General features: G+C 43.9%; 1 pseudogene; it reads right to left on the bottom strand.

Annotated features, from left to right (window-relative positions):
- Window positions 1-15,849: 15,849 nt before the first annotated feature.
- LOC121440692 lies at window positions 15,850-16,298 on the bottom strand (annotated as a pseudogene).
- Between the last annotated feature and the right edge of the window lie 1,735 nt (window positions 16,299-18,033).

Consider the following 18,033-nt stretch of genomic DNA (forward strand, 5'->3'; position numbering starts at 1 on the left):
TCTACAGTTAGGGTGCATGCCCCTGTGAACTTGGATAGGACACCGTGGTGGTGGAAATGTGTGGCCCAGGAAATTCTTGATGGGCAATAAACAGCAAGATGTAGGATGAATGCAAGCACTCATCTCCTTTCTTGTTCTGGGTTTGCCCTTGATCCTTCGTGGGCCTCTAGCCAGTTGGATGAAGGGGTTCACCTCCAGTGAAGGTCCTTGGCCACAGCCTCTGATAAACTTCACCAGTTTCCTGGGTGGTTCTGAATAATGATGAAGAATCACATCACATCTTAACTGGCTCTTCCTTTTGGTTCCTAGAACACACGCCAGCTTTAGCACTTGCCAGAACTCCCAATCAAGTTCCCCTCCCTTGTCAGCCCATAGAGCTATCAGGGTTCCCTGCCCTGTGGGAACTCCAAGGACCACCCACCTCCATCCAGGTCTAGTAAGGTGAGCATCCAAACTGCCTAGGCTCCCACAAAGCCAGTACGTGCAGTGGAATCAAAAACCCATTGCCATTGTTATTGAGTTCTCAATAGTCCTCATTGTCTGCTATGTTCAGCAAGTCCAGTTTTATCCCAGGCTTTTTCAGACCCAGGCCAGCTGGCCTTGGTGAGTTCCTGATAGAACATCCCCATTGTCTCAGTGTGTGGGTGCAACCCTCGCGGTCCTGAGTTCCATGCTTGTACTCTCTCTCCTTCTGCTCCTGATTTGGACCTTGAGACTTCTGTCGGGTGCTCCAATGTGGGTCACTTTCTCTGTCTCCTTTCATCGTCTGATGAAGGTTAATATTTAAGGGGATGCCTATATGTTTTTCTTTGGGTTCTCCTTATTTAGCTTCTCTAGGATCACGAATTAAGGCTCAATATCCTTTGTTTATGGCTAAAACCCAAATATGAGTGAGTACATCCCATGTTCCTCTTTTTGGGTCACTCAGAATAGTGTTTTATATTTCCATCCATTTGCATGCAAAATTCAAGAAGTCCTTGTTTTTTACTGCTGAGTAGTACTCTAATATGTATACATTGCATGCTTTCTTCATCCATTCTTCCATTGAAGGGCATCTAGGTTGTTTCCAGGTTCTGGCTATTACAAACAATGCTGCTATGAACATAGTAGAGCATATACTTTTGTTGTATGATAAGGCCTGTCTTGGGTATATTCCCAAGAGTGGTATTGCTGGGTCCAGGGGTAGGTTGATCCCGAATTTCCTGAGAAACCGCCACACTGCTTTCCAAAGTGGTTGCACAAGTTTGCATTCCCACCAGCAATGGATGAGTGTACCCATTTCTCCACAACCTCTCCAGCAAAGGCTATCATTGGTGTTTTTGATTTTAGCCATTCTGACAGGTGTAAGATGGTATCTTAAAGTTGTCTTGATTTGCATTTCCCTGATTGCTAAGGAAGTTGAGCATGACCTTAAGTGTCTTTTGGCCATTTGAAGTTCTTCTGTTGAGAATTCTCTGTTCAGCTCAGTGCCCCATTTTATAATTGGGTTGATTAGATTTTTACAGTCTAGTTTCTTGAGTTCTTTATATATTTTGGAGATCAGACCTTTGTCAGTTGCGGGGTTTGTGAAGATCTTCTCCCAGTCAGTGGGTTGCCTTTGTGTCTTAGTGAAGTGTCCTTTGCTTTTCAGAAGCTTCTCAGTCTCAGGAGGTCCCATTTATTCAATGAGGCCCGTGGTCTCCTGTGCCCATGTGTTGTAGAGTACTTCCCACTTTCTCTTCTATCAGGTTCAGTGTGTTCAGACTGATATTGAGGTCTTTAATCCATTTGGACTTGAGTTTTGTGCATGGTATTAGATATGGATCTATTTTCATTCTTCTACAGGTTGGCATCCAGTTATGCCAGCACCATTTGTTGAAGATGCTCTCTTTTTTCCATTGTATACTTTTAGCTCCTTTATCGAAAATCAGGTGTTCATAGGTTTGTGGGTTAAAGTCCGGGTCTTCTATTCGATTCCATTGGTCGACTTCTCTGTTTTTATGCCAATACCAAGCTGTTTTCAATACTGTAGCTCTGTAATAGAGTTGAAGTCAGGGATGGTAATGCCTCCAGATGATCCTTTATTGAATAAGATTGTTTTGGCTATCCTGGGTTTTTTGTTTTTCCATATAAAGTTGATATTGTCTTCTCCAGATCTGTGAAGAATTTTGATGTGAGTTTGATGGGGATTGCATTGAATCTATAGATTGCTTTTGGTAGAATTGCCATTTTTACTATGTTGATCCTCCCAATCCAAGAGCAGGGGAGATCCTTCCATTTTCTGGTGTCCTCTTCAATATCTTTCATCAAAGACTTAAAGTTCTTGTCATATAGATCTTTTACTTCCTTGGTCAGAGTTACCCCAAGATATTTTATGTTATTTGTAGCTATCGTGAAAGGTGATGCTTCTCTGATTTCCCTCTGTTTCCTTATCCTTAGTGTATAGGAAGGCCACTGATTTTCTGGAGTTGATCTTGTATCCTGACACATTACTAAAGGTGTTTATCAGCTGTAGGAGTTCTTTGGTAGAGTTTTTGGTGTCGCTTATGTAAACTATCCTATCATCTGCACATAACAAAAGCTTAACTTCTTCCTTTCCAATACAAATCACCTTGATCCCCTTATGTTGTCTTATTGCTATTGCTAGAAATTCAAGCACTATATTGAAGAGGTATGGAGAGAGTGGACATCCTTGTCGTGTTCCTGATTTTAGTGGCATGGCTTTGAGTTTTTCTCCGTTTAATTTAATGTTGGCTGTCGGCTTGCTGTAAATAGCTTTTATTATATTTAGGTATGACCCTTGTATCCCTATTCTCTCCAAGACCTTTATCATAAAGGGGTGTTGAATTTTGTCAAATGCTTTTTCAGCATCTAATGAAATGATCATATGTTTTTTTTTCTTTCAGTTTATTTATATGATGGATTACATTGATAGATTTGCGTATGTTGAACCAGCGCTGCATCACTGGGATGAATCCTACTTGATCATAATGGATAATTTTTCTAATGTATTCTTGGATTCAGTTTGCCAGTATTTTGTTGAGAATTTTTGCGTTGATATTCATGAGTGAGATTGGCCTGTAATTCTCTTTCTTGGTTGGGTCTTTGTGTGGTTTTGTTATCAGGGTAACTGTAGCTTCATTAAAGGAATTTGGCAATGACTCTTCTGTTTCTATATTGTGAAATACATTAAGGAGTATAGGTATTAGCTCTTCTTGGAAGTTCTGGTAGAATTCTGCAATGAAACCATCTGGTCCTGGCCTTTTTTTGGAAGAGATATTTTTGATAACAGTTTATAGTTCTTCGCAACTAACAGGTCTATTTAGATTGTTCACCTGGTCTTGGTTTAGCTTTGGTATATGGTACTTACCTAAAAAAATGTCCATTTCTTTCGTATTTTCCAGTTTTGTGGCATACAGGCTTTTGTAGTAAGATCTAATGATTCTCTGAATTTCCTCTGTGTCTGTGGTTATGTCCCCCTTTTCATTTCTGATCTTATTTATTTGCGTGTTCTCTCTCTGTTGTTTAATTAGTTTGGATAGGGGTTTGTCAATCTTGCTGATTTTCTCCAAGAACCAACTTTTTGTTTCATTGATTCTTTGGACTGTTTTCTGTGTTTATATTTTGTTGATTTCTGCCCCCATTTTGATTATTTCTAGTCTTCTGCTCCTCCTGGGCACATCTGCTTCTTTTTTTTCTAAAGCTTTCAGGTGTGCTGTTAAGTCCTCGATGTATGCTTTCTCTGTTTTCTTTAAGTGGGCACTTAGTGCTATGAATTTTCCTCTTAGCACTGCTTTCATTGTGTCCCATAGGTTTGAGTATATTGTCTCTTTATTTTCATTAAATTCAAGGAAGATTTTAATTTCTTTCTTAATTTCTTCCTTGACCCAGGTGTGGTTCAGTAGTTGACTGTTCAGTTTCCATGAGTTTGTCAGCTTTCTGTAGGTAGCATTTTTGTTGCCTTGTAACTTTAATCCGTGGTGATCTGATAAGACACAGGTTCACACTGATTTTTTTTTTTGTATCTGTGGAGGTTTCCTTTGTTACCAAGTATGTGGTCAATTTTCAAGAAGGTTCCATAAGCTGCAGAGAAGAAGGTATATTCTTTCCTATTTGGGTGGAGTGTTCTATAGATGTCTGTTAAGTCCATTTGCTTCATTTCCTCGAATAATTCTCTTAATTCTCTATTAGGTTTCTGTCTGATTGACCTGTCCTTTGGTGAGAGAGGTGTGTTGAAGTCTCCTATTACTAGTATGTATGGTTTGATGTCTGCCTTGAGTTCTAGTAATATTTCTTTTACATTAGTGGGTGCTTTTATATTAGGGGTGTAGATATTCAGGATTGAGACTTCATCCTGATGAATTGTTCCTGTTATGAGTATAAAGTGTCCATCTCGATCTCTTCTGATTGATTTTAGTTTGAAGTCAGTTTTGTTAGAAATTAGTATGGCCACACCTGCTTTTTCCTTAGGACCATTTGCTTGAAACACCTTTCCCCAACCCTTTACTCTGAGTTGATGCCTGTCTTTGTGGTTGAGATGTGTTTCTTGCAAACAGCAGAATGTTGGATCCTGTTTTCATATCCCATCTCTTAGCCTGTGCCTTTTTATAGGTGAATTGAGCCCATTAATATTAAGTGATATTAATGACCAGTGTTTGTTTACTCTGGTTATTCTTATTGTTTTTGGTAGTAGAGTTTCTGTTTCTCCCTTCTTTGAGTTGTGCTGGTGAAGGGTTGCTCGATGCCTGAGTTATTGTAGGCAGTGTTGGATTCCTTGGGTTGCGATTTTCCTTCCATTACTTTCTGTGGGGCTGGATTTGTGGCTACGTATTGTTTAAATTTGTTCTTATCCTGGAATGTCTTGTTTTCTCCATTGACAGTGAACGATAGCTTGGCTGGGTATAGTAGTTTGGGTTTGCATCCATGGTCTCTTAGCTTCTGCAGTACCACTATCCAGGACCTTCTGGCTTTCATGGTTTCCATGGAGAAGTCAGGTGTAAGTCTGATCAGTTTACCTTATAAGTTACTTAGCTTTTTTCCTTTGCAGCTCTTAATATTCTTTCGTTAACCTGTGTATTTTGTGTTTTGATTATTATATGGCGAGGGGATGTTTTCCTTTGATCCAGTCTGTTTGGTGTTGTATATGCTTCTTGAATATTCGAAGGATATCTCTCTTTATGTTGGGAAAGTTTTCTTCCATAATTTTCTTAAAAATATTTTCTGGGCCTTTGAGCTGTGACTCTTCTCCTTCTTCTATTCTTATTATTCTTAGGTTTGGTCTTTTTATTGTGTCCCATATTTCTTGAATGTTTTGTGATGAGAATTTGTTGGCTTTTCTGTTTTCTTCAATCAGTGCATTTATTTTCTCTATGGTGTCCTCAGAATCTGAGATTCTTTCTTCTATCTCTTGTATTCTATTGAATATACTTGTTTTTGTAGACTCTGCTCATTGACCTAGATTTTCCCTATCCAGCTGGTCCTCATTTTGTGTTTTCTTCCTTGCTTCCATTTCAGTTTTCAATTCTAGAAATGTTTCCATTACCTGTTTTATCGTTTTTTCTTTGTTTCCCAGGGTATCATGTACGTATTTACTCATTTCTTCAAACTTTTTGTTATACTTCTCATCCATTTCTATTAGGGTGTTTTTCACATGTTGTTTAAGGGACTCTATTGCTTTCATAAAGTCATTTTTTTCCACTTCTTCTGTGTTAGGGTGTTCAAGTGCTTCTGTTGTAAGATCATTGGGTTCTGGTGTTTTCATGTTGTTTTTGAGATTATTGGGTGAATTTTTGCCTTGGAGCCTGCCCATTTCCTCCTATTGATGCTATCTAATGTGTCTTTTAAAACCAGTTCAGGTTTCCCTGCTGGCCAGGGGCTTTTCTTACAAAATGCCCTCGCTCTGTTTCCTGGCTCCTGCCGGGGGGCCTCGATCCCTCTCACCACTCAGGAGGGTCTTCAGGAACAGGACCCGGCTCCGCTTTTGCCAAGGACCTCGCCAATCAAAAGCCTACCTCTTTGATTTAATTGTATTGGGGCGATCTGCTCTCGGTGTTGCACGCTGTTCCCCGCCGCCTGTGGCCCCTGCGTGTTGTCCACTGCCACGCCGGTTCCCAGTGTCTGCCTGCACCGTCCACCTGTGCTATCCCCCAATTCTCGGGACAGGTGACCCGCCGAAAGTCCTTCCTGTTCTGGTTCTGAACGCAGCCAACCACGCACCCAATGTTATTATTATTAATACTAATTAGAATGTGTGCAACAATTGGTGCCAAACTTTATGGCATGAATTCACAAAAAAAGGTGTTTGCCTGTGTCTTTGTAGCCACTGGCACATGTGGGGTGCCCAACAGAGCCACCACTCCCGCCTGCTAGGTTTTCGTTTCTTTTTCCCCAAGCCTCTCTAAAGAAGTCTCCAGCTGCCACCCAGCACTCCTTGCCACACACTCTCCGCGCAAAAGTCCAGACTAGCAGCTGCCCTCAGTCAGCCTGTGCAGCATCGCCTGTGTGCTCTGCTCAGTCAGCCTGGGCATCACCACCTGTGTGCTATGCTCAGTCAGTCTGTGCATCATCACCTGTGTGCTCTGCTCAGTCAGCCTGTGCATCGCATCGCCTGTGTGCGCTGCTCAGTCAGCCTGTGTATCATCGCCTGTGTGCTCTGATCAGTCAGCCTGTGCATTGCATCGCTTGTGTTCTCTGCTCAGTCAGCCTATGTATCATCGCCTGTGTGCTCTGCTCAGTCAGCCTGTGCATCATCACCTGTGTGCTCTGCTCAGTCAGCCTGTGCATCATCGCCTGTGTGCTCTGCTCAGTCAGCATTTGCATCATCGCCTGTGTGAACTGTCAGTCAGCCTCTGCATCATCGCCTGTGTGCTCTGCTCAGTCAGCCTGTGCATCATCGCCTGTGTGCTCTGTCAGTCAGCCTGTGCATCACCTGTGTGCTCTGCTCAGTCAGCCTGTGCATCATCGCCTGTGTGCTCTGCTCAGTCAGCCTCTGCATCATCTGTTTGATCAGTCAGTCAGCCTGTGCATCATCGCCTGTGTGCTCTGGTCAGTCAGCCTGTGCATCATCGCCTGTGTGCTCTGCTCAGTCAGCTTGTGCATCGCCTGTGTGCTCAGTCAGTCAGCCTGTGCATCATCACCTGTGTGCTCTGCTCAGTCAGCCTATGCATCATCACTCGTGTGCTCTACTCAGTCAGCCTGTGCATCATCGCCTGTGTGCTCTGCTCAGTCAGCCTGTGCATCATCACCTGTGTGCTCTGCTCAGTCAGCCTGTGCATCGCATCGCCTGTGTGCTCTGCTCAGTCAGCCTGTGCATCACCTTTGTGCTCTGCTCAGTCAGCCTGTGCATCATCGCCTGTGTGCTCTGGTCACTCAGCCTATGCATCATCTGTGTGATCAGTCAGTCAGCCTGTGCATCATCGCCTGTTTGCTCTGCTCAGTCAGCCTGTGCATCATCACCTGTGTGCTCTGCTCAGTCAGCCTATGCATCATCACCCGTGTGCTCTGCTCAGTCAGCCTGTGCATCATCACCTGTGTGCTCTGCTCAGTTAGCCTGTGCATCATCACCTGTGTGCTCTGCTCAGTCAGCCTCTGCATCATCTGTGTGATCAGTGAGTCAGCCTGTGCATCATCGCCTGTGTGCTCTGCTCAGTCAGCCTGTGCATCGCATCGCCTGTGTGCTCTGCTCAGACAGACTGTGCATCATCTCCTGTGTGCTCTGCTCAGTCAGCCTGTGCATCATCGCCTGTGTGCTCTGCTCAGTCAGCCTGTGCATCATCGCCTGTGTGCTCTGCTCAGTCAGCCTGTGCATCATCGCCTGTGTGCTCTGCTCAGTCAGCCTGTGCATCACATGTGGGCTCTGCTCAGTCAGCCTGTGCATCACCTGTCTGCTCTGTCAGTCAGCCTGTGCATCGCATCACCTTTGTGCTCTACTCTATCAGCCTGTGCATCACCTGTGTGCTCTGCTCAGTCAGCCTGTGCATCATCGGCTGTGTGCTCAGTCAGCCTGTGCATCATCGCCTGTGTGCTCTGTCAGTCAGCCTGTGCATCATCGCCTGTGTGCTCTGCTCAGTCAGCCTGTGCATCACCTCTGTGCTCTGCTCAGTCAGCCTGTGCATCGCCTGTGTGCTCAGTCAGTCAACCTGTGCATCATCACCGGTGTGCTCTGTCAGTCAGCCTGTGCATCATTGCCTGTGTGCTCTTCTCAGTCAGCCTGTGCATCATCACCTGTGTGCTCAGTCAGCCTGTGCATCGCCTGTGTGCTCTGCTCAGTCAGCCTGTGCATCGCCTGTGTGCTCTGCTCAGTCAGCCTGTGCATCATCACCTGTGTGCTCTGCTCAGTCAGCCTGTGCATCATCTCCTGTGTGCTCTGCTCAGTCAGCCTGTGCATCATCGCCTGTGTGCTCTGCTCAGTCAGCCTGTGCATCATCGCCTGTGTGCTCTGCTCAGTCAGCCTGTGCATCATCACCTGTGTGCTCTGTCAGTCAGCCTGTGCATCATCACCTGTGTGCTCTGTCAGTCAGCCTGTGCATCATCACCTGTGTGCTCTGCTCAGTCAGCCTGTGCATCGCCTGTGTGCTCAGTCAGTCAGCCTGTGCATCATCACCTGTGTGCTCTGCTCAGTCAGCCTATGCATCATCACTCGTGTGCTCTACTCAGTCAGCCTGTGCATCATCGCCTGTGTGCTCTGCTCAGTCAGCCTGTGCATCATCACCTGTGTGCTCTGCTCCGTCAGCCTGTGCATCGCATCGCCTGTGTGCTCTGCTCAGTCAGCCTGTGAATCACCTTTGTGCTCTGCTCAGTCAGCCTGTGCATCATCACCTGTGTGCTCTGGTCAGTCAGCCTCTGCATCATCTGTGTGATCAGTCAGTCAGCCTGTGCATCATCGCCTGTTTGCTCTGGTCAGTCAGCCTGTGCATCATCGCCGGTGTGCTCTGTCAGTCAGCCTGTGCATCATTGCCTGTGTGCTCTTCTCAGTCAGCCTGTGCATCCTCACCTGTGTGCTCAGTCAGCCTGTGCATCACCTGTGTGTTCTGCTCAGTCAGCTTGTGCATCATCGCCTGTGTGCTATGCTCAGACAGACTGTGCATCATCACCTGTGTGCTCTGCTCAGTCAGCCTGTGCATCATCGCCTGTGTGCTCTGCTCAGTCAGCCTGTGCATCATCACCTGTGTGCTCTGTCAGTCAGCCTGTGCATCATCACCTGTGTGCTCTGCTCAGTCAGCCTGTGCATCGCATCGCCTGTGTGCTCTGCTCAGTCAGCCTGTGCATCATCACCTGTGTGCTCTGCTCAGTCAGCCTATGCATCATCACCCGTGTGCTCTGCTCAGTCAGCCTGTGCATCATCACCTGTGTGCTCTGCTCAGTCAGCCTCTGCATCATCTGTGTGATCAGTCAGTCAGCCTGTGCATCATCGCCTGTGTGCTCTGGTCAGTCAGCCTGTGCATCATCGCCTGTGTGCTCAGTCAGTCAACCTGTGCATCATCACCGGTGTGCTCTGTCAGTCAGCCTGTGCATCATTGCCTGTGTGCTCTTCTCAGTCAGCCTGTGCATCATCACCTGTGTGCTCAGTCAGTCTGTGCATCGCCTGTGTGCTCTGCTCAGTCAGCCTGTGCATCATGGCCTGTGTGCTCTGCTCAGTCAGCCTGTGCATCATCACCTGTGTGCTCTGCTCAGTCAGCCTGTGCATCATCTCCTGTGTGCTCTGCTCAGTCAGCCTGTGCATCATCGCCTGTGTGCTCTGCTCAGTCAGCCTGTGCATCATCGCCTGTGTGCTCTGCTCAGTCAGCCTGTGCATCATCACCTGTGTGCTCTGTCAGTCAGCCTGTGCATCATCACCTGTGTGCTCTGTCAGTCAGCCTGTGCATCATCACCTGTGTGCTCTGCTCAGTCAGCCTGTGCATCGCCTGTGTGCTCAGTCAGTCAGCCTGTGCATCATCACCTGTGTGCTCTGCTCAGTCAGCCTATGCATCATCACTCGTGTGCTCTACTCAGTCAGCCTGTGCATCATCGCCTGTGTGCTCTGCTCAGTCAGCCTGTGCATCATCACCTGTGTGCTCTGCTCCGTCAGCCTGTGCATCGCATCGCCTGTGTGCTCTGCTCAGTCAGCCTGTGCATCACCTTTGTGCTCTGCTCAGTCAGCCTGTGCATCATCGCCTGTGTGCTCTGGTCAGTCAGCCCCTGCATCATCTGTGTGATCAGTCAGTCAGCCTGTGCATCATCGCCTGTTTGCTCTGGTCAGTCAGCCTGTGCATCATCGCCGGTGTGCTCTGTCAGTCAGCCTGTGCATCATTGCCTGTGTGCTCTTCTCAGTCAGCCTGTGCATCATCACCTTGTGCTCAGTCAGCCTGTGTATCACCTGTGTGTTCTGCTCAGTCAGCCTGTGCATCATTGCCTGTGTGCTCTGCTCAGACAGACTGTGCATCATCACCTGTGTGCTCTGCTCAGTCAGCCTGTGCATCATCGCCTGTGTGCTCTGCTCAGTCAGCCTGTGCATCATCACCTGTGTGCTCTGTCAGTCAGCCTGTGCATCATCACCTGTGTGCTCTGCTCAGTCAGCCTATGCATCATCACCCGTGTGCTCTGCTCAGTCAGCCTGTGCATCATCACCTGTGTGCTCTGCTCAGTCAGCCTCTGCATCATCTGTGTGATCAGTCAGTCAGCCTGTGCATCATCGCCTGTGTGCTCTGGTCAGTCAGCCTGTGCATCATCGCCTGTGTGCTCTGCTCAGTCAGCCTGTGCATCGCCTGTGTGCTCAGTCAGTCAGCCTGTGCATCGCCTGTGTGCTCAGTCAATCACCCTGTGCATCGCCTGTGTGCTCAGTCAGTCAGCCTGTGCATCATCGCCTGTGTGCTCTGCTCAGTCAGCCTGTGCATCATCGCCTGTGTGCTCTGCTCAGTCAGCCTGTGCATCGCCTGTGTGCTCAGTCAGTCAGCCTGTGCATCATCACCTGTGTGCTCTGGTCAGTCAGCCTCTGCATCATCTGTGTGATCAGTCAGTCAGCCTGTGCATCATCGCCTGTGTGATCTGCTCAGACACGCTGCACAGCCGCAGTCACACTCCACCATCAGACAATTTGTGAGACAACTATGAATTCTTAAAGGGGGAATTAGTTTTTTAAAAAAGTTTTTTCCCATGTTAAAAAATGGGAAACACAATTATGATAGAATTAGGTATGATTACACAATACAGGATTTAAAATTGGAACAATTAAATCCATTAAATGAAGGGATAATTAACTTACCTGGGATTGACATAATGTTAATTATCATCTTGATAATTCTTGGTTTACCTCTAAAAGAGCTGGTTATTATTTCAGTGTTGCATTATAAGGTTAGAGAGGATCAGCCTAAGGTTTTTGAACAACCAACTGCTAAATGATAGATATCCTCAAGTATATGTGTTAAATGTTAATGTTAGATTTAAGAAGATCCAAGGAAGCAATGCTCTCATATGGTATGCGCTTACCTTTTGTGAAGCAGATGTTAAACTCTTGGTCAACTTGTAATAGAATTATCCCTAAAGACTGGAGAGATGTGGTTACAGCAATTTTAGGGTCTGGTCCTCAATTAAAATGGAGGACTTGGTGGAAAGATGAGGCTAAGATTATTGAACAACAGAGTGGGGCTAGAGGAAATCTCCCAAGATCGACTTCTTACGGAGGGAGATTATGCTGATGTAAAAATGCAATCTCTATATGATGACCACACCATGAATTTATGTCATGCAGCAGCTTTGAATGCTTGGGACAGTACTGGAGAAGTAGAAAAGAAAATCGAGTCATTGATTAAAGTTATACAGGGCCCAAAGGAAACCTTCATGTATTTCTTACAAAGATTGACTTCAGCCATAAATAAAATGACACCAAATTCAGAAGCTAGACAAATAATAATTGAATCTCTGGTTTTTGAAAATTCTAATGTACAATGCAAATGGGCAATTAGGCCATTAAAGGTAAGATCAGCACCCTTGGAGGAATGCATCTGAGATATAATCAATATTGAATCTCATGACCATGATGATGATTGGATAGGAGAGGTCATTTCCAGAGGTTTGAAGAAATGTCAAGTATTTCAATTGTGGCAAACAAGATCACCTTAAAAGGGATTGTAAACAGGGTGTTCCTAGAAACAATGTTTTGTCTAAGCACAATTCAAACAGAACACCCCTCCCTTCTGGATTATACAGAAGGTGTGGTAAAGGCATGCATTGAACTGATGAATGTAGATCAAGAAGGGGCAGTCAAGTTAACCCTTTGCCAATGGGAAATGTCATAAGGAGTCTCTCACAAACCCTCATACCAAATTCAGTTCAGTCATTTCCTGTCATTGTGGAGGAAACTCCTTCCCAGAGCAATTAAAAAACCTAATGCCTATTTTAAGAAACCATACTGCCCTGGATGATAGAAAAGTTATAGAAGAGAGTACAGGGGGCTGGAGAGATGGCTCAACAGCTATAAGCGCTAACTGTTCTTCTAGAGGACCTGAGTTCAATTCCCAGCACCCACATGGTAGCTCACAACTGTCTGTAACTCCAGTTCTTGGGGATATGCACATAAAGTTAAATAAATTATTTTTTTTAAAAAAAGGGCTGGAGAGATGGCTCAGTGGTTAAGAGCATTGCCTGCTCTTCCAAAGGTCCTGAGTTCAATTTCTTGCAACCACATGGTGGATCACAACCATATGTAATGAGGTCTGGTGCCCTCTTCTGGCCTGCAGACATACACACAGACAGAATATTGTATACATAATAAATAAATAAATTTAAAAAAAAGAGAGAGTACAAAAATTTCAGGAGAAGCCATAAAGTGAGTATTTTGGCAAACTTCTACAAATGAACAAAGACCAAATTTAAAAATATGAATAAATGATATTGTTATTGAAGGGTTGGTAGACACAGATACAGATGTAACAATAATTGCACCAGAATCTTGACCTCCAAATTGTCCTCTTCAGGAGGTAAATGTTCAGCTCTTAGGCATTGGAACTGTATCTCAGGTAAAACAGTGTGAAAGGGTAAATGTATAAGGCCAGAAATACAGAGAAGAAAACTAAAGCCATACATGGCTAATATAGCAATGAATTTGAGGGTCCATGATTTGTTACAGAAACGGAATACTCAGATTAGCATTCCTGCAATCCCAGAAACATATGTTAATTTATGGTTTGTTTCTGAGTAGCTTGCATAACACTTGAAGTATTATGGAAGGTAGATATCAGGGAGGAATCCTCGGGTTAAGGGAGGGGTGTTTGAAAAAGCAATATAGAAATTTATAAACTTTGTGTGTGTGTTTATTCATATTAAATAATTTAATTGGAGTTACCCTACATAGAGTATGATGCTCCTCTCAGAAGCTATAGGTTGCCAAATAAAAAACTCAGTGCTGGGTGCAGGAAACTCCCTTTGAGTTATTGATCAAAGATGACCCCCCCCACACCCAAACAATATATACTATTGTCATTGCTCTTGGTTGCCCACCAAAACTTGATGATAAGACCCTATTGCTGAAGATATTATGCACATTGGTTGTAGGACACAGAGGAATCAAGTTGATACTGACCAAAAACAGCTGAATTTTTAGCAACACCTAAATATGTATTTATATTAAGAATGTTGATGATCAGATGTAACCCACACTTACCTAAAATTTATTAAACAAACATTTAATGAATTCAATCTTCAGAAAATTTATTGAGTAAGTCTGGGACAAAGGCCAAGAATCTATATTTGATAAATGAGCTCAGTTCATTTTGACATAGTTAGATGGTCAGAGATAAGTTTTATCTATTTATTTATATGGCTGTAATTGTTTTATTAATCATTGTTACTCTCTTACTGTGCTTCATTTACAAATTAAACTTTTTGTATACAGGAGACGGAGTCCATATAGGGCTATCCAGTATTTAATATTCCCTTTGAGAATACTGGAATACATTCCCATTGATAAAAAAGGAATTCTGCACCAATCTTTTATATTTTTTGCCTTTTTTATTTCTTTTTTGAGACAGGGTTTCATTTTTCCTTTTCTTTTCTTTTTTTTTTTTTTTACTGATTTTATTGAGCTCTACATTTTTTCTCTGCTCCCTTCCCTGCTTCTCCCATCCCCTTTAACCCTCTTCCAAGGTCCCCACGCTTCCAATTTTCTCAGGAGATCTTGCCTTTTTCTACTTCCCATGTAGATTAGATCTATGTATATCTCTCTCTTAGGGTCCTCATTGTTGTCTTGCTTCTCTGAGATTGTGATTTGTGAGATGGTTTTCTGTGCTTTAAGTTTAAACACAATTTATGAGTGAGTACATGTGATAATTGTTTTTCTGTGTCTGGGTTACCTCACTCAAAATGATGTTTTCTAGCTCCACCCATTTGCCTGCAACATTAAAGATGTGGTTATTTTTTTCTGCTGTGTAGTACTCCACTGTGTAAATGTACCACATTTTCCTTATCCATTCTTTGGTTGAAGGGCATTTAGGTTGTATCCAGGTTCTGGCTATGACAAACAATGCTGCTATGAACATAGTTGAGCACATGTCCTTGTGGAACAATTGAGTATCCTTTGGATATATACCCCAAAGTGGTATTGCTGGGTCTTGAGGAAGGTTGTTTCTTAATTTTCTGAGAAATCACCACACTGACATCCAAAGGGGCTGTACCAGCTTGCATTCCCACCAGAAATGCATAAGTGTTCCCTTTACCCCACAACCTCTTAGCATAAGTTGTCATCAGTGTTTTTGATATTGGCCATTCTTAGAGGTATAAGATGGAATCTCAGAGTTGTTTTGAGATAGGTTTGTAAACTACTAATTTAACATCAGAGTCACAGGACTGACCAAAAAATCTAGTGGCAGTGAATCCTACTTGTAGCTCTATGTGTGTTGGGGCAAAGAGGGTTGGGGGAGGTTGCTGATTAGAATAGCATCTGATTTCTTTCTTACTGAGTTCATTCTATTGAGAAAAAACTAATAACTAATTACACGTGTTTGGTAAGGAAGAATGAGGCCAGTAAGTGAATTGGGCAAAAAAAGGCAAAAGAAATTCTCACTTCTCAAGGAAAATCTGCCCAATACCTTACCATGGGAACAGGTTCTCCAGTCCAGAGCAACCCCAATTTTGTATTTCCCAGAATTCCTCCTTTTTAGGCCATGCGGTTCCCAAGGAATCACTCTAAAGTTACACATACAGCTTGATAAAAAGGTTTTTTGACTCTTTGAGAAAAACAATCTTTATTCGTAGATCTGGAGGTATGTGCAGAAAATTGAGGTCACCTTTGTGATTCAAAGGTTATAGCCCCATGTGGCACTCTGGTGTTCAACTGAATTGCTCCATGTGTCGTAGGCATCAATAAGGCGTGATCCCAGAGTAGTCTCCTCCATATTAGGCCTTGTAATGCTGAGGCCAAGAAACGTACAACCTTCTCTCAATTTAACCCTAAAAGTGAATCTTGATTGTCAACTTTGTTAGATTGAGAGATGCCAGCCTCTGGGATTAGGGGAACATATCTCTTGGTGTATCTGTATGGGTATTTCCAGAGACAATTTGATTATGTATGAGGGTTGTGTCTAATTTGAGAGTTTAATTCATTTTCAGATCAGATGTGAGTAGACTTCTGGATGTGATAGGGCCATGGAAGGAAGTGTTCAGTTGGAGGAGATGGGCATAAAATGTGGCTTTAAAGGGAATAGCTTAGCCTTGATCCCTTCCAATTACTTTTTTATGTTTCCTTGCCACCAGGAGGTGAGTGACTATCTTTTTTTTTTTTTAACAGAACTTGCCTCAAGTTTATTTGTAAAAACAGCATAAGGTCCTGAACATCTGCAAATACTGTGTAGGTGTTCACACCAGTCAATCCGTCTTCACATTGGCAGACTGTGACCTTTTTTATGGGGCCTTCACTGGGGCCTGGGCACCTTTGGGAGCCTGAGCTGCAGCTGAGGCCTCTGCCTTGGCTTGAACCTTAGGCTTTGTTTTTTGGAGCCTTCAACCCCTGGCCATGTAGCTTCTAATCCGCTTCCCAAGCTTGGGGTGAGCAATTAAAGCCAGATGGGTGAGTTTGCGGGTGGGGCCCTTTGGCACCTTGAGTTTCACCACCTGGGGCTTCACCAGGGCCTTGATGGCCTCCGCACGTGCACTCATGGCCTTTGCATTATTTGCCTGCATCTTCTTCAGGCCTTTCTTGTTGTGCTTCTTGGCAAAGCGCATGTTCCTCAGGAACTTGGGGTCAACCCCCTTGAGAGATTCGTATCTTTGGGACTGGGGTTTCTTGATGCCATTTCTGTGCCATTTCCGGGACTGGTTGTGTGTGGTGTGGTTCTTGGACTTGGCCATGGCTGGACGATAATCGGCGGCTCCCGAAGCCGAGTAACTATCTTATACAATGTCCCTATTGCCATGATGTTCTGTCTCACCACAAGCTCAGATTCACTGAGTGAGCCAACCATGGACTGAGATACCTTAACTGTATCCTGGAATGAATAGTGTGTGTGTCAGGGGTGTGTGTGTTGGGGGTTGTGGTATGGGTGTGCCACAGCACAAGTGTGGGGGTCAGAAGAAAACTTGTGGGAGCTGGTTCTCTCCCTTTGCCATGTGGGTTCCAGGGATCAAACTTGGGTCATTGATGTTGACAGTGTCATCTGGTTGGTCCTATTTCTTCTTTGGAAATTGTTACACTTAGATATTTGTCACAATGTATGTACATAAAGTAAACTTATTTTTTTTCTTTTTTCTCTTTTGGATTTTTGAGACAGGGTTTCTCCGTAGCTTTTTGGTTCCTGTCCAGGAACTAGCTGGAACTAGACCAGGCTGGCCTCGAACACACAGAGATCCGCCTGCCTCTGCCTCCCGAGTGCTGGGATTAAAGGCGTGCGCCACTACTGCCCGGCTAAGGTAAACTTACAAAATAATGTTTCCTTGTGGCTTTTAAAGCTTCTTTTGTGTTATACATCCCTCATCCCCGCTGCTCTCTCTTCCCTTACGTTCACTTCCCTCCTTCCCTAATAAAGTCCTCTCATTTCCCTTTTCCCTTTCATAGCACCTGTGTCCTGCTATTCCCATCTCTAAAACTCCATCTTCCCTCCACCCCCACATTGTCCTTTTTCTATTTTCCTTGGTTCTTCAGTTACTTCAAGTTATATACCTTTCTTAGTTTGGGTTTCTATTGTTGTGATGAAACGCCATGACCAAAAGCAACTTGGGAGGAAAGGATTTATTTTGCTTATACTGACTTCAAAGGAAGTGAGGACAGGAACTCAAATAGGGCAGGAACCTAGAGGCAGCAGCTGATGATGATGCCATAGAGGGGTGTTGCTTACTCACTAGCACCACATGGTTTGTTCAGCCTGCTTTCTTACAGAACCCAGGACCACCATGACCCACAGTGGGCTGGGACCTCCCACATCAACCACGAATTGACAAAATGTTCTACAGGCTTGTATATAGTTTGATCTTACAGAGTCATTTTCTCAGTTGAAGTACCCATCTCTCAGATGACTCTAGTTTGTGTCAAGTTAATATGAAACTTGTCATTACAATACACAAATCTAAAGATTCAGAACTAAAATCCACAGATAAGAAAGAACATGGGATATTTCTCTGTCTGGGTTGCCTCACTTGATAAATTATTTTCCAGTGTCATCTGTTTTCCTGAAAATCTCATTATTTCATTTTTCTTCATAGTTGAGTAGAATTCCATGGTGTATATGTACATTTTCCTTACTCATTTAATACCCAGTGTTTACATTTCCTGGGAATTGTGAATTAAACAGAAATGGACATGAAAAAGCAAGTTTCCCTCTAGTAGGATATGGAGTCATTTGGGAATATGCTAAGGAATGATATAGCTGGGTCATATGTTAGATCTATTTTTAGCATTTTGAGGATTCTCTACACTGATTTTCAATAGTGGTCTCATCAGTTTGCAATCTCACCAACAGTGAATGAAAGTTCCTCTTTTCCTGCATCTTTGCCAACATTTGTTGTCAGTTATTTACTCAATCTTAACTATTCTTATCAGAATACGGCTCTAAGTAGTTTAATTTCCATCTCTCTAATTATTAAGAATGATGA

The sequence above is a fragment of the Microtus oregoni genome, unplaced genomic scaffold, assembly GCF_018167655.1.
Source record: "Microtus oregoni isolate MIOR12 unplaced genomic scaffold, Mior012 000070F_ref0000104, whole genome shotgun sequence".
NCBI lineage: Eukaryota > Metazoa > Chordata > Mammalia > Rodentia > Cricetidae > Microtus > Microtus oregoni.